The following is a 17,038-nucleotide window of genomic DNA, read 5'->3' as shown; positions in this document are numbered from 1 at the left end:
ACATTTTTACAGCGATTTTGGTGTCTGATTTGCAACATGTCCCTGCTGAAGAATCTCAGGATGAGCCTTGGTGGAGTTAACTTGCATTGAGATTAACTAAGTTCTGGAGTTCCGGGTGTGGCTCAGTGGTAACGAACCCGACTAGTATCCATGAAGATGCAGGTTCGATCCCTGGCCTCACCCAATGGGTTAAAGGATCTGGTGCTGCCCTGAGTTATGGTGTAGGTGGCAGATGCGGCTCAGATCCAGTGTTTCTGTGGCTGTGGTGTAGGCTGGTGGCTACAGCTCCAATTTGACCCCTAGCTGGGAACCACCACATGCCATGGGTGTGGCCCTAAAGAGAAAAAAAAATGCATATTGTATCTCAATAAAACTGTTTAAGTAAATAAAATGCATTAGTTTTAAAAGAAAAGATTAACAATGTTCTGGTCTCAGGATGTGGACAGGCTCTCAGAGAAATGATCTGAGTTATCGTTCCATTTCTGGAAGAATATTCATAGCACCCAACAAGGGGAATAAAAGCTTGAGTGGCAGTTGCTTTTCCCCACCCAGGGCTCTGAGACGGGAAAGGCATTACATCTCATTCTCTGCAGGAAGTCTAACATTTTCCCCATCCTCGTCTGCCTCTACCACAAAGCATGGGCCTTGGCGAGGGGCGCTCTGCTGCCGTGGAGACTCCCGGTGCTGACGGGTTTGGGAGGAGAGGATGATGAGGGCTTCGTGGCGTTAGCTGCTTGTGGTCTCTAGACTGGGACCCACGGGACCCAGGCAGGCTGAGGTTGGCTTAGGGAGCGTCCTGTTTGGGTGACAAGCCTCCAGAGAGGTGGTGTGGCATTCAGAACGTATTCTCATAGTCCTGTGGCTCTGTTATCAGGACGAGGGCACCAGGGGGGACCTGCGTTAGCACATCGGTTGGGAGCCAGTAGAAGGATACACTCAGGTGTGCATCTTTGCAGCCTGCATTGCTGCACGGGGCTGGGAAAGGCAGGGCTTGATGCTGCCTGAGACTGAGGGCCTCGGAGGGGGTCACCTGGGGCTCGGAGTGAAGCAGAAAGTGGTAGCTGCAAGAGTTAGGGATGGACAGTGCCTTGGGAAGACAGACACGGCGGTCATCGGCCTGAGGAGGCTGGTGGGGAAGGGGAGGGAGGGAGAGGAAGAAAACAGGGGTCCGCTGATATTGAAAACCCCTTTTGTAGCAGATTTCATGCCGTGTGACAGAAAGGCCAGTCGAGTAAGACATGGCCCTTTGAGGGTGAGGAAATCAGACAGACCCGCTGTAGGAGCCAGGTGTGACTATGAGAGAGGATAAAATGGGGACAGACTCCTCCCACGTGTGGACTCTGAGCTTTGGGGACCAGGACACACAAATTTCCTGGTGGAGTGGAAGGCGAGCCTGCCTGGGAGTCAGAAGACCTTGGTGTCATAAGCTTATTGCCTGAACTTGGCCAAGTCAGGTCATTTATTTCCTGGATGGGGTGTTGAGAGAAGCGTCAGTGCGCTGAGGATGTAGATTGCCCAGTGGAGGGTGGGGTCCTGCAAACCCATCCAGGGCAGCGGCTGGACATTCGGTACTTAGAGGTGGGCTGAAAGTCTAGATGACTCTTCACTGAACTGCACTCCCCGAGACCTGCCCAACCTGGAGACCTTCTGTCCTTCCGCCCTTTTTGTAAAAGACCTACTTTTCTGATCGTCAGTGTAATACATTACGTGAGAAATGATACAGAAAACATGGAAGATATTAAAATGTATAGAGAAATGAACAACAGGTATTAACATTTTGATGTATTCCCTTTTGGTCTTTTTGCTTTGCCTAGATGGAGCTAAGTGGCCATGAATATATATGTATATATATTAATATGACAAAATTAGGATCTTAATATATATCTGAAGTTATATATTTTTAACTTGTCACCATATCATGTACATTTTTCCTATATCATTATAGATGCTTCCAAAATACGACAGGTGTGATAATAGTATTTACTTAGTAAATGATCAGTATTTATTGAGCATTTATTATCAATATGTGGCAGGCTGGCTCTAAGCTCTTAGAGCTATAATTTCTTCTTACTTTCTATGAAGTCGGTAGCATAGTATTCCCCTTAACAGATGAGGAAAATGAGACCCAGAGAGGTTACGTCACTTGCTTGAAGTCACACAGCTGGTAAGGAGCAGAGCTGGGATTCCACTCCAGGTTAGTTGGACTTGAAAGCCCATCTTCTCAGCCAGGTCTGTACACCATGTCATGCTGCGTTAGGAAAGGACTCTCACAGTTATGTGGCTTTCCCTTGTAAGCCTTGACACAATTGACTCAATCAAATCTTTTGATAGATTTTTTTTCCCCAAGTTTTCACTTCTCTAAACGGTTCCCAAGATGAATATCCTTGCCACTTCCCTCTCTTTCAGCCCCAAGGCCTCTTCAACTCCCTTGTTTATCCATGGGCCAAATGGGCTCCCACCGCTTCTACCCCCAGGTGGGAATCTACACGGTTGTCCAAACTTTTGGAGTGAAACAAATCTGCAAGAGTATTCCTTTTCCTATTAAGTCCCTCAGTGGGGAAGGAATTAAGCCGAGGAAATCGTTAAGGGAGTCATTCAGAACTCTTTGCTATAAGATTAAATTATAATTATTTACAGGGTTGGTGCCACCACTGCCAGGCAGGATGCATTTGTTGTTCTAATTTATACCTGCGTGGCAATTATGCATAAACAAACTTGGAGGCTCAGGACGTGTGGGCAGAGAGCCTGCTCCCTCCCGGCGCCTCTCCTTTATGAATCCCTGGATTCCTATGAAAATGTGATGCTCCTGGTTTATGAGAACCCAGCTTTTATCGGCACACGGTACGATTTTAGGATGTTCTCTTGCATTCTGTGCCAAGCATACAATGACAGCAGATCTTCTTAGAAAAGGCAAATTTGAACAACCAGGCATCCCTCACCTGCTGAGAAAACAGAAACACCTTTGAGAGAAAAAAAATCCACTCTCCCCCTTATCAGGTAGCAGATTGCTGCTGCTGATTCAGAATGCGGGGGAGGTGGCGTGGACTGTCCGTGGCTCCGTTTCCACTCTTCTCCTCCCCCAAGTGGGATATAGATGGGAGAGTTTAGGAGTTCCTGCCATGATGCAGTGGGTTAAGAATCTGACTGTAGCTTCTCGGGTCAGGTTTTATCCCCGGCCCAATGCAGTGGGTTAAGGATAAAGCGTTGCTACAACTGCAGTGTAGGTTGCAGCCACAGCTCAGATTCCATCCCTGTTGAAGGAACTTCCTATGCCATGGGTGTGGCCATAAAAAAAAATAAGAGACTTTAAATCAGGTGTTCCCGTGGCTTGGATTTCACTGACTAGTAACATTTCCAAACAATTGGGGAAACACAGGGTTGATAATTTTTTTATTTTGCCAAGGATATCAGAGGAAAAAAACCTGCCAATGCCTCAGAACATTATTTCATAAAACAAAGGCTAATTCAAAGCCAAAACTGTGGCAGGATGTAATCAATTGCACTGACATAATGAAAGACCGGGTTGGGGCGGGGCACACAATAGCAGCCTGCGTTCATAACTGTAAAGTCCTGTGATATGTAACTGTCAATCAGTGGGCTGCTGCTGCTTCTGGTTTAGCTTGTCCATGACTGGCCTGTGGGAATCCCACAGTACAAGTTTTGAGCAGGAAAATGCTGTTACTATGGTGAGCACCGAACCCTGTAACTCTGACAGGCTGAGAGGGTCCCAAGTAGGTTAGACTGACTCTCCATAATGTTAATTGCCTTTTATGTGTGTGCCATTGACCGTGAGCAAAAGCTAGGTGTGAGCTGACTGAGAGTTGCAGTAGATTTGGTGTCACTTCCCCACCACACACACACACACACACACACACACACACACACGCACGCACGCACGCACACAGCCACATCCCCCTGAGACACACCCCTCCAAATCGCCACCATACACACATCACCAAGTCAACCTCCCTTACACCTACATACTTGGCTGAACTCAATTTAGGGGACAGATTTTCTCTCACTGATCCTTCTTAGGGGTGGGTGGTGGTCTTTGCTCTGCTCTGATGCAGTCTGTTGGCCATGACCTTCGAGGAGCCTCCTCCCTCCCGCGTCCAATTCTGGGCAAATACTCACCATTGCTCTAGTTCCTCATGACTCTCTAGGAGTGGGAGATGCAGAGGGCTCTCTTAAAACACAGAGTTCTGGGTCCCTGGAGAGAATCAGGATCATGTTATCGAAAGGAGGAGAAATAACTACCAGCCTGTTACAGACCCAGCCTCTCCATTTTGGAGAAAATCCCTGAATTAATGTCCACCCAGAGTCTCTCCCCTCCTCCCTCTGCCTCATGCTCACCTCTCTCCACTGGAGTCTCACCAGGCACATCCTCTGGGCTATGAGAGAGCCAGGCATCCTCTCCAAGGTCAGGGGAGAGGGCTGCGCACTACCTCCAGGACGAGGCATTGAGCCTGCATCTTGGCGTCTATCTGGGAGGGAGCAAGTTTGGGAGTCAGACGGACGTGGATTCAAAACCCAGATCCATCTCTTAATAGTTGTGTAATCTTGGGACATTTACTAATCTCTCTGAACCTCAGTTTCCACATCTGAAAAATGGGCTTCATTATACCAACCCACAAAGCATGTTGAGAGGGGTAAGCATGTAAACTGCTGCCTGGCTTAGGAGTAATTGTCCTGGGATGGGGACAAGAGCCAGAGGCTCCCTCCTTGAAGGGAAGAGGGGAAGACAAGGCACCTCTAGCAACTCGGAGCCTCATCGGCCCCCTTCTTGGTGATCCCACTGAAGCTGTCTCTGAGCCTGCCAGCCCAGTGACATGTCATCAGGCAGAAGTGCACAGCCTAGTCCCCCTGCCTGATCCCGCTCCCAGGGGAATTGCCTGGAAACCAATTGAGACAGATTGGCAGGGAGCCCTGGGGTCAGACTGGAGGATGCCCTTTCAAAGGTCAGAAAGTGGGGGTGGTTTTACCATCTTCTCAGGCTACGTTGTGAGCCATTGTGGCCAACAACCCCTCATCTCTGCCTGGACCCAGCTTCAGGCTGGGCACTTAGCTGCTCCTTAGAAAGGCAGTAGATGCAGCTCCTTCAGTTACAGTGGCAGCTTTGCGCAGGGCTAGGAGCAGGGAGACACCCCTGGGAGCCGGGCACAGCCCCTGCCCTAAGGGCCCTGCAGTGCTGGGGTGAAGGGGCAGAGAGGGTGGAGAAGACCCCCAGGAGAGCACCATGCAGGACAGAGAGGGGAGGGCCATCTCTCCCTGTCCCTGACTGATGAGGATGCAGAGTTAGTCGGGCCTTCCTTTCTCCTTCGCTCCTTCTCTCCTTCTGCCTCCCCCCATGGCAACTGCTTCCTATAGCACTGAAGCCACCCTTTTCCTAGGGGGTAGGAGAAGTGCCAGCCACCCGGCTGTGTCTGGGGGATGTGTATGGTCAAGGGAGTTCAAAGATCCTTCCCACCTGTGGGATTTCTGTGCGGACCCGGGACTGCTCTCTGTCTCTTCTGTGGGTCAGTCTCTGCTGTGATTCCCAGGCTCTCTTCCTTGCCTCTTTCAACACACTTTGATTTTCTTTCTTTATTTGTTTCACTCTGATCTTTTGGGATCTGCTTCCCCTTTTCTATGTGCTCACACCCTCAAGCCAAGCCCGCACAGACCCCTAGGGACAAACTTGCCTCCACTAAACACTTAAAGTGGGCAAAGGAAGGAGGTGGTGCAGCAGGGCTTCAGAGGAAGATGCTGTCCTAGGGCGGGAGACCAGGGCCTCAAGGTGGGGCCTGCGTTTGAGATGGGTGGGTACCCTTTTGATCCCTGCCATCTACCTCTGAGCCTTGGTGGCCTGTTCCATCTGGACAAGAATGGAAGAAAGTTGGCTCCACTGTCTGGAGTTCCCACATCCTGCCCCCAAGAGACTTCAGCTCTTTTATAAAGAGATTTTCCCTGGAAAGCAGGTTCAACCTACTCTCCGGACTCAACTTTGAGGCGTTTTCTTTACTATGTTCCCCTTCATCTGTTTGCCTTTGGTTTTTGTTATAAATAGGGATATGAAAACTCCCATCTGTTTTACAGACATACAGTTTGAAAATTTTGCTAGCAATACTCTTTCTCCTCCTGAAAGACCATATTTTAATGATTAAGCCTTTTAAACATGGAATTTGAGCCAACTAGACCATTTGATCTCAGCAACTTTTAACTAGATATTTCATTCAGGAGTCATTAGATTCAGATATAATTAGAATGAGAACAGCATGCTAATGGGGATTTGCTAATAATAACTATTCACTTATTTATTCATATATACTTTATTAAACCATTGGTTTAGAGTATTGTCGGTCTTTGTTATTTTTCCCCTATTTATTTTCAGTAATCAATTTATTGAGAGTCTTCTATGAACTAGATTTTCTGAGATGTGAGGGAGACAAAAACACAGTCCCATTCCCAAGGAGTTATTTATTTACTCCACAACTGTTTATATAATAGCCTTGTACTGTGCAGGACCCTGGAGCTCACAGTCAGGGTCAAGAGGCAGAATATAATTAAGTATTTTACACTCTCTGTGTTAGGTACTTTTCTAAGAAGTATACAGAAGTTCCTATAGTTGCTATAAAAGGAAAAGTAGTAACTAGGATTCGTTTGGTTCAAGAAATAGAAAGCTACTTCCAGCTGATTCAAGCTAAAAAGGAAATGTGTTGTCTTCTGTAACTGAAATGTGCAGGGGCGGGCTTCAGGTACTGCTGGATCAAGGCAGCACATAATGCCTTCCAGTCTGTTTCTCTCCTTCCCATAGCTTTGATCTCCTGTGTGTTGGCTTCACTGTCAGGCAAGCTTTCTCCACGAGGTAGCAGAGGTGACCCCCATCAGCTTCCTCCATCCTACTGGTTTAGCAATCCTAGCAGAAAGTTTGCATCTTTCCTTCTGGTTCCCACAAAAACCCTCAGATGATCCTTGACTGGGCCAGACTGAATCATGTGCTCAACCCTCAACATCATTGTGTCCAGAGGATGTTCTTATAGGTCAGGCCCGGGTCACATGACTATATGCCCAAACCTCTGACCAGTGGAGGAAGAAGTGCCAGGTCACTGGGAAGATAAAAACAAAAGATGTCCTCCGAAACAGTTGTCAGTCTTCCTGTCATTAATGGAGGGGCTGTTGGGAAGACTCAGATAAATGAGTCTCAGAGGGGATGGCTTTTCAGTTGAACCAAGGGGCGAGTAAAAGTTTGCCATAGGTGTGGAGCAGGAAAGAGCCCTGGTGTGTTTGGAGCATTGCAAGTGGGGTGCAGGGTACAAGGGAGCAAGGGCAGGTTATGAGGCCTGAAATAAGTGCAGGAAGAGCGGGGGTCATGAAGACCTTTTGTCCCCATGTTCGTGAGCTGGGCGAGGATTCCGTAGACTGTGGAAAACTCTTGAAGTGTTTGAAGCAGAGCAGTAGCATAATCACCCTGAATCATAACTGGGTTCAACTGGAAGCTTCAGAAACCAGCTATAAAACTTTGTGAGCACTCAGGTAAGAGCTTCTGCAGCCTTGAACTATGGCAGTTATAAATGGATGGAGCAGAGGGGGTGACATCAGAAAACATCTCAGATACAGAATTGGCGGGGGCGGGGGGGGGCTTCATTGGGAAGGAGGAATGAAGGCGAGGGAGGAAGCTGGGGTGATTCCCAAGTTTCTGTCTAGATGACTGTGGCAGGGTCATTACCAAACAGAGGAACTGGGTGGAAGAAGAAGGGCTAGGGTGGAGCAAGGGATGGTGATGCTCGCTGGCCTCTCTGACACAGAGTGGGCACAGGGAAGGACATTGAGGCTCCAGCAAGGAAGGAGATGAGCCTGGATACAGCGACACAGGGGCCCTTGGTTATTGAGCCACAGTCTTTGGGATAACATTTGTCAAGATGGTCACGGGAGGTCCATAGCTGTGGCTGAAAAGTTTAGTGTTTAAGTAAATACTCTGGCAGGGCCTTGAGAAGTCCTCTTCGGAATCAGCACCAGCGTCATCTCCATCAGCAGTGCCTCCTTCTACATCACCGTCAGGCTTCCCACCTCCACCTGTACTGCCAGTGTCTTCCGTCCTCACTCATCCATTCAAACAAACTACTTAGGCCCTTCTGTTATCTGACATTGAGCTTGGCACTGGGAATACAATGGCAGGGGAGACAGATAATGCCCATCTTTGTGAGACTTCTGGTCTCCTAGGGGGATAAGGACATTAATAAAAGAATCACAGGAGTTCCCATCGTGGCTCAGTGGTTAACGAATCTGACTAGGAACCATGAGGTTGCAGGTTCGATCCCTGGCTTTGCTCAGTGGGTTAAGGATCCAGCGTTGCTGTGAGCTGTGATGTAGATGGCAGACGTGGCTTGGATCTGGAGTGGCTGTGGCTCTGATATAGGCTGGTAGCTACAGCTCCGATTGGACCCCTAGCCTGGGAACCTCCACATGCCGCAAGTGCGGGCCTAGAAAAGACAGAAAGACCAAAAAAAAAAAAAAGAAAGAATCACAAAATAAATGTAATATATACTTTTGAGGCACGCCATGAAGACGATGCCTAGGATGGGGAATAATAGCAGTGGAGACCTTATTATTAAGATAAAAGGGTCAGGAGGAGCCTCTCTGAGGCGGTAGGATCTAACTATTGAGAAGGAGCCACCACCCTGGGAGGAACAGGGGATCTGCATTTCAGGCAGAAGGAATTGCACATATAAAGGCCCATCATCACAATGTCTTACTTTCCCTTGGACTTCTTATAGGCAAGTAGTATAGGCTATGCCTGTCCTCTGGGGTTTCAGCCTGTTTGAATGTCAGGGGCAAGGCAGGGTCAAGGTCTTAGGCAGCTGAGATGGTGCACGACTGAGGCCTCCGAACCCAGTGGCAGCTGGAGCTGGTAAGGGGATGAGCCTCTTCCAGCCGAGGCTCAGAACCTCCTGGCTTCCTGTGGGTCTGTGCCACCCTTGCCTCCCTCTCCTTCCCCGCCACATCACAAAACTTTAAACCAGCCCAAGAAGCCGTTCTCTTCTGATGGAGCCCATGAAATTGCATCTGTTGTAGCCATCAGGAGCCAGACCATAAATAAGCAGCCCTTTAAAATCTCATCTCCTGTATCTCTCGGAGTTGGAAGGCACATCACCAGCTCCACAGCCAAGCAGCAGGAAAGGATTAGTGCTCTGGCGGGCTGCTGGCAGAACACGCCTGGGGAGCCGGAGAGCGAGGCTGGGGCTCCCTCACACGCCGCCGTGGAGTCGCGACGTGACTTCCTTGTTTGCATCGGTGAGACCTTGTTCTCAGAAAGAGCACATAGCCACAGCTGGAAGGGGCAGGAAGTGAGCTGGGGTGGCCTGCTGTCGGCACAGCGGCTCCATTAGAGCAGGCAATTTGGCCAAGTTCTGCATGTGGGAAGCCGAGGATGGGCAGCTGGCCCGCCCCCTGTGGGTTTGACTGCACGGTTGTGCTGAGTATGGGGTCTGTGTGGCAGCCTGTGCCAGGACCATGAAGGGCACCAGACAAGACGCTCTTCTCGACCTCTCTCGAGGAGTTGCCAGATGCCTGGTGGTGCCGCGAAGACAGATGGAAGGAGCTGTTCTGGGCCCTTCCAGAGGCCCCTCGTTCTGGCACAGTCTGCCTTCCAGGATGATGTCAGTTTGTTCAGAACATTCAAGGCCCCAGTCCTGGTCTCCGTCTTCGCACTTGGCCATGAATGTTTGTTTGGCTCCTTCCTGGCATCACCTTTCCCACGTTTCATGCCAGTCTTGCCCACTCCTTGCTCTTACAGCCTCTTCTGGCTGCCTAAGACTCACTGTGTCCCCAGCTCTAACCCTGAGCTTATACGTCTTTTAATCCCAGCTCCTCCTCATCCAGGGGCTGGTGTGTGACACCAAGAGGCTCACCAGTGAAGCCAGATTCGCACTGAAAACTAGCACTTCATGCTCTGATGAAATGGCTAATGATTATTCTTGAACTCAACAGATTTCATCCATTTGAGAAGGGAGAGGGTGGGCTTGGTTTGAACACAATGGGGAGGCTCCAGGAAACCGCAGCATCTCTGGGAACTTCCCACCTAAGTTCTTGGAAAAGGGGTCCACAGTAAGTCCTCACCTACTTCCCCATGCCTTCTACCCTTAGCCTTCCCCCAAAACCATTTATGCTTAGATCCTCCCAGAGAGCTACCCCACTCCCCCAACCCTGCCATTGCCAAAGCCAAGTCCAAAAGGTCGTTTTTAGGTCTCATCTTACTGGACGCTTCTGCATGCCTTTGCATTGTTGGCTGTTTCTCCATTTGGAACTTTTCTTTCTTTTCTTCCCTTTCTCAAGCTACTCTCTCTGATCCTTCTTGACCTCTCTGACCCTTTCTTCTTGGTTTCCTTTGTCCCCAAGATTCTGCTCTTGCCTCACTGCTCCGCCCATCCCACACCTTCTTCCTGGGTACGCTCATGTGCTCCTGTGGCTTCCGATCAGCCACCTGCTTGTTGCTAACCCTCACACCTGGCTCTCTGGCCTGGCCTCCCCACTGAGCAGCAGCCTGTGGAGGCGGCCACCTGTTGGACAGCTCCACCTTGATGTCCCACCAGTATCTCCAACTCAGCGTGTCCCACCTTCACTCATAACTGATGAGTAAAAGGGTCAGAGTTTGTTTCCTTCCTTCGTTTATGGCCCCACCCTCTACAGAGTCATCCAGAACTCTGGGAATCATCCCCGTCTAATCCCTCTCACTCACCAGCCACATTCAATTAATTGCTAAGTTCTCCCAATGTACCTCCTGTAGCATATCGTTCCCTCTTTACTACCACTCCCCCAGTTCAGCCCATCCTCTTTTCTTCTTTGTGGGTTGTAATAGCCTCCTTGCTGATCGCTCAGCTTCTCAGCACTCTCCAATTCATCCTCCCCACTGCTACCAGAATGGTTTAATTAAAATGCAGCTCTGACATGCTAAGCCTCAGGCAAAAGCTTTCAATCATCTTCCATTGTCTTACAGAATAAGATTCCAGCCCTTCGTAGGGCACCCCAGACCCTTCTCCCTCCAGCCCTTGCCTATCACCCCGGCCTCATCTGCTGCCACGTCCTTCTTTAGACTCATTAACCCTAACGCTCAGCAGTAAAACACCACAAAGGTTTATTTCTTGCTCATGTCACATGTTTGTCATGGGTCAGTGGAAGTGGCTCTGAGCCACACAGTCGTGCTGGTGAGTATCCAGGCTCAAGGATCTTGTAGCTGCACCATCTGGAATATGTGGCCTCCTCCAATGCCATGGCAGAGAGGGACAGTGGAGAATCTAGGGTGGGCTTTCCGCCTGCCCTAGCCCAGATCTGATACGCATCACTCCCAAGTCACATTTCATTGGCCAGAAATAGTCACACGGTCCAGTGTAGCCATAGGTGGGGCTGGAAACACGGTAGCATGAAATGGTTAATGAGTCAGTATCTCCTCCACACCTCAAATTTCAATAGACAAATGCCCTGGCTCCTGTCAAAGAATAGCGGCCCCTCTCGTTATGCTCCAGACTTCGTCTTCCCCAAAGACTTCCCTGCTAAATTCATGTCCTTTTTCTTGCATCTATCCCCCCCGCCTGCAAACAGTGTTAACAGCATTGAGGCATGTTCTAATGTCTACCATCCAAAATCGAAAGAAAACCAACACACTCCAAACTCCCCCCATCCTTCAGCCTCATTCAGCTGAGCGCCAAGTGCAGAGACAGGTCCCTTTCTCAGTATCTGCCTCTAAAACTGCCGCTAAAACTGACTTTGGTAAGATGGCCGGTGACCTGTGTTATTTCTCCATCTTCCTCTGACTTGGCTTCTTGGCAACATCCGACACCGGCCATCTGTCCTTCTTGAACTAGTTCCTTTTCTTGGCTGATTTAAACCACATAGCTAGCTGCCTATGGCCGCGCCTTCTCAGTCTTCTTTTTTTTTTTTTTTTTTTTTTGCTCTCTCTGCCACTGTCCCACCTCTGTCGTCCCTTTGCATGTGGACTGCCCAGGGGGTCCCGGGACCCTCCTCTTCTCCACTGACCCTCTTTCCCAGGTAACCTCCGCATATCACATGTTGGCTTTTAATAGCATCTCTATGCCGATGGCTCTCAATTTAAATGCCCAGCCCTGAGGGGCCTTTGGGGCTCCAGATGTATGAACAGGAATCTCAGAATTTTAGCAGGATCTCAAAATGAACACTTCAAAGCAGACTTTCTTTTTTTAAATGTGGTGAAATAAACAACGTAAAATTGGGTCATTTTGATCACGTTTAAGGGTACAATTCAGGGTCAATTCACCTTGTTGTACAACCCAGCACCACTGTCCATCTCTAAAATTTTTTTCGCCTTTCCAAACGGAACCTCTGTACCCGTTAAACAACTCCCCATCCCTACCCATCCTCTGGTAACCACCACTCTCCTTTCTACCTCTGTGACCCTGACTATGCTGGGTGCCTCAAATAAGTGGAATCATACGATATTTGTCCTTTCTCTGTTAGAATGTTTTCAAGATTCACCATATACTAGCACATATCGGAATTCCCTTTTAAGGCTGAATAACATCCCTTGGTCTGTTTATAGCACATTTTGTTTATTCATTCATCTGTCCGTGAACATAGAAGTCCCCTCCTCCCCCTCATCTGTTCTCTCCCAGCCTCCTCCACCTCTGTCTGCTCCCCAGAGGAAGATGCTTTGCCCATTTCTGTGCCACCAGCAGCTGCCCACTCAAGGGCCTGTTCTTCCAGCTTCCGACCCTCCTGTAGTCCACTCTCCATACAGCAACTGGAACCACTGGTATGTACACATCACATCATGCCTCGCCCCTTTAAGGCCTGCCAACATCTTCCCATTACACTTAGAATAAAATCCTACAACAAGACTCCACACTCGAAATTCCTGTTGTGGCTCAGCGGTAACAAACCCAACTAGTATCCACGAGGACGTGGGTTCAATCCCTGGCCTCGCTCAGTGGGTTAAGGATCCAGCATTGAGCTGTGGTGTAGGTCACAGACACGGCTCAGATCCTGAGTTGCTGTAATTGTGGTGTAGGCCAGCAGTTGCAGCTCCAATTCGACCCCCAGCCTGGGAACTTCCATATGCTGCACATGTGGCCCTAAAAAAGAAACAAACAAAAATTTAAAAAAACCTCTACACTATGGGGTCACCGCCTACCTCTTTGATCTCCACCCACCCACGCCCACTCATCGTGTGGGAAACACAGGATACAGGCCCCAGAGGGCTGAAGTGCACATCAAAGGAAATGATTTCAGTGAGCCCAGACCCTTACATTTTCCATACAGAGGAAGATGCTAAATTCCTTCACTTGAGATATCTAGTTTTCTATTATTAACAGTCACCTTTTGTTCCTACTACCTGCCCTTTGTTGCAAAAACTCCTCTATATCCTAGCTCCCCCCTGGCCGCCTCCTCGGAGCAGTTTGCTCAGGGTCACTTGGGATGCTGCCTCCCAGGCTTAAGTCCTCATTTTGCCCCCAGATAAAATTTAACTCTCGGCTTTTAGGTTGTGCATCTTTTAAACCGACCTGGGCTAAAGCAGATTCCCTCTTAGGGCCCCTGCCCTGGCTGTTCCCAGGGCTTAAGACCCTTTTCCTTCAAAGTTACAACCAAACCAAACAAAAAGACCTGGCTGTTTTGAAAGGCAGAGTTCAATTTAAATACCCCCTCCTTAAAAATACTTTCCTTGTCCATGCAACCTAAAGCAACCCTCCACTCTCTATCACAGCATCTTGTTTTATTTTAGGCATTTGTCATCCCTGCTATTTTCCGGTTTTCTTAGTTTTTTTTTTTTTTTTCCAGTTCCCTCCTTTCCTCCACCACTGCCTGCAGAACCCTGAAAAGCTGCAAAGGGCAGGGCTTAGCACTTAGTAGGTGTCCAAGATGAGTTTGTTGGGAGAAGAAACTTGCTTCTGCCTCACGAGTAACAATGTCCTGGGGCTAATTGCAAAGGTTAACGTGGAGCCTCTCCACCAAGTATTTTAAGTAATAACCTTCCTGGGGGACATTTGCAAATTAGCCCTGACTCTTACTGATTACTCATCCTAAACTCAGTCTGATTAATAATTAATCAGCAAACTGCTTGGCCAGAGCAGGCTGATCAGTGCTAGAAAGGATCTTAAATTATGCAAGTCACTTGGCCAGTCTTAAAAAAAATACAAAGCTCAGCAGTTGGCAGAACTGGAGAGGTCTGATTGCAACGTGAGGCAAGGTTTCTCAGTTGTTGTTTTTTCTTTTTGTCTTTTTTTTTTTTTTTTCCCTTTTGACTAAGAAATCAATTAGGCTCAAACTTGCCACCTCAGAGAGAGAGAGAGAGACTGTGTAGCACGGAAATAGAAACGTGTTAAATATCACTTTCTTTTTTGTTTCCTCCCTTCAAAAGAGTTTTGATCTGGGAGACAGAGGTTAAAATTAGCTGGTTTGTTAAGCAAATGCCTGTCTGGCCCCTGATGTCAGTTTCTGCAGCCATGTCAGTTTCAGTGCCCACCCTGACATTCCTCTGAGCAGCAGCGGCACTGAGCCTGGCAGGAAGGAGGTGAGAGGTTTGATGAGCGTTGCTCCCTCTGCCTGCCCCAGGGTTAGGGCAGAATCAATTTACTGGCAACCTGTCCCACCAGGAGTCCTTCTAATGCTCTTTACCTCCGACCTCCAACCCCCAGGGAGACAGGAAAAAGGCAATCAGGGTGATGAACAGGCTCCCACTGCAGGAGTGAACTCAGTGACCGCCCGGGACCCCTTTTAATCCTCAGTCTGCAGCCTCCATCCCCAAGACTGGTCCTGCAGGTGGCTTCATCTCTCTTCTCCAGATTCTTCTTGCTGGTCCCTGGCAACATGGCTGAGAGGGAGAGTCAGGGAAAGCAGAGGGCTGGGTTGACATCGACCCAGGGCCAGAGGAAAGCCAGAGAGAGGATTTCGTATAGTTCATGGAGCCCCGGTGCCCATTAGAGCCAACACCCAAACTTTTTAACGCTGCCCCCATGAGATCCCCATGTGCACAGAAGTAGGGAGCCAAGGGGGCGAGGGGGGCTTTGGGGAGGAGATTAAGAAGGACATCAAAGAGTGAAGTAGGAAATGGGCTTTTCAGGAGTGATTATCTTCCCCAGAAATAAAGGAACATCTCTCTGTCACCTTGGGATGGGCAAGGTGGGCGGGGGGGAAGAGGTGGCCAGACACAGAAACTTCCAGGAGCCCCAGAGCTCCTGATCTCTCTCAGTTACAGCCCCGATTTTAGTGATACTCCCTAGAACACAGATGTGTGATTCTTTCTCAAATGGTGATGCACCGACTAACTCCCTGCTCAGGAGACTTTCCTGGAAGGCAGCTGGGAATGCAGATTCCTAGGTCCTATTTCAAATCGCTAATTCCAAAATTTCTGAGACTTGAGGCCCAATTCAGTATTTCTGACTGTTGTCTCAGGTGTTCTGAAGTAGATGAAATTTGGAGAGCCACCCTGGGCCTAAACAGAACTCTCGCCAAGGCAGTAAGAGGGAGGGAGTGGATTTGGGCCCATTAAGAAATGCTCCATCTTCTTAGGAACGGGTCCATTATTGAATTTCTTGGCATGAAAATTCCCAGGTTATATTTGACTTACAGGTTTGGTTATGGCTTATGCACAAGGTTGGGCAAGCACATCTATTTCCTGAAACAAAGCACACTGACTCCTAGCAGACTTTATGAATTTATTTAGCAAGTGTTTTTGCCTGCCTGCTCTGTGCCTGTTTCTGGGATAAGCCCTGTGATTGCATTGCTGAACTAGAAAAATCTTAGCCCTCTGGCTTTCAAGTCTCCCCTCCCCTCCTTCTCTCCCTGGTGGAGGCCCACACGAAGGCCATCTCCTTTCGGGTACCATGAGATGGGGCAGCACCTCTGCCTTCCCTTCCCTCCCCCACCCACCCTGGCACCAGCCCCTCAGCTTCTCTAGCATCGTCCTCCTCCCAGCATGACCTCTTGAAGAGCATGAACTTGTCCCAGCATCCCTGAGCCCTCAGTGCTCAGCCAGGTTCCTGGCAACAGGCAAGCATCAAGGTTTGCTGACTATTGGTTGAATAAATAGAGCCAGTGACATCTTTCAGACTCAGTTCCCTACTCGCAGCCCCATCTCACCATTGCCAGAAAGGCAGGTAGCACTTCATCCCACCCGCCCTGGCCGCAGAGCCCTTTGGCCATGGGATGGTTATCGAATACATAAGCAGGCAAGTGTCTCTTGATTGTCTCTATGAGCCAGCTGGTTCCTGTGCTGAACATCACATATGCTGTCTCCTTGACTCTCCATCAGCATCTCCAAGTTGGGTATCACTTCTTGCAGAAGAAGTCATTGAGCCTTAGAGTCTCAGCATCCTCCCCGCCGCCGCCACTCTCCTCCCCATCTGGGTTCTTGCCATTCCATTCCCTCTGCACACCCTAGGCCAGCACTCGGGGGATCAGTCCCTGCCCTTAGAGCAGGCTCTGGTGCTCTCTCCTTGGCCTCTTCAAGACTCTAATTATCCGCCTCCCTCTTGCCTTAATATCCCTCCAAGGGTGTAATGATCTCGAAGAGCTACAGGGTGTCAGGCACTGTACCAAGGGTGTCACATGCATTATCTCATTCAATCCCCACAACTTCTCATAAGGAATGTACCATTATCCCTGTTTTTCAGGTGGACAAATTGAGTTCCAAGTGGTTAGGACATCTGCCAAAATCATACAGTTAGTAAGCATCTGATCTAGGCATTGGATACCTGCCTCTACCCAGCTGCCCCGCCACCCCCACCAAATTCTAAGTTCTGGTCTACCCCTGCCTCTCTTCCACCTTTTGAGCTCCAATTCATTTTCTGTCCTGACCCCATCGTTCACGTGGCTTCTTGTTTCTTTCTTCTTGAGTCACAGGTCCTCCCTGTCCTCCCCTCATGGGCCTGTAGAGCACCCATCCTGAGTCCCAGACAACGGAGAGCAGCCCCCGCCCGCTGTGCCCTGTCCACGCCTCCAGGTGGCATCTCCCACCCAGTTCTCTTCATGTCCCAGGACAGTCTGAGTTACAGCAGGTCCTTGGGTCTTTTTTTTTTTTTCCTACTGTACAGCA

At 49.1% G+C, this 17,038-nt stretch overlaps 1 protein-coding gene across 1 annotated transcript in view; it reads left to right on the top strand.

Moving 5' to 3' along the window:
* The window catches only part of CSMD2 (CUB and Sushi multiple domains 2), a 646,642-nt gene that overhangs the window by 236,738 nt on the left and 392,866 nt on the right, over positions 1-17,038 (top strand).

This window comes from Sus scrofa, chromosome 6 (genome assembly GCF_000003025.6).
Source record: "Sus scrofa isolate TJ Tabasco breed Duroc chromosome 6, Sscrofa11.1, whole genome shotgun sequence".
Lineage (NCBI taxonomy): Eukaryota > Metazoa > Chordata > Mammalia > Artiodactyla > Suidae > Sus > Sus scrofa.
This window is presented reverse-complemented; position numbering and strand designations above follow the sequence as displayed.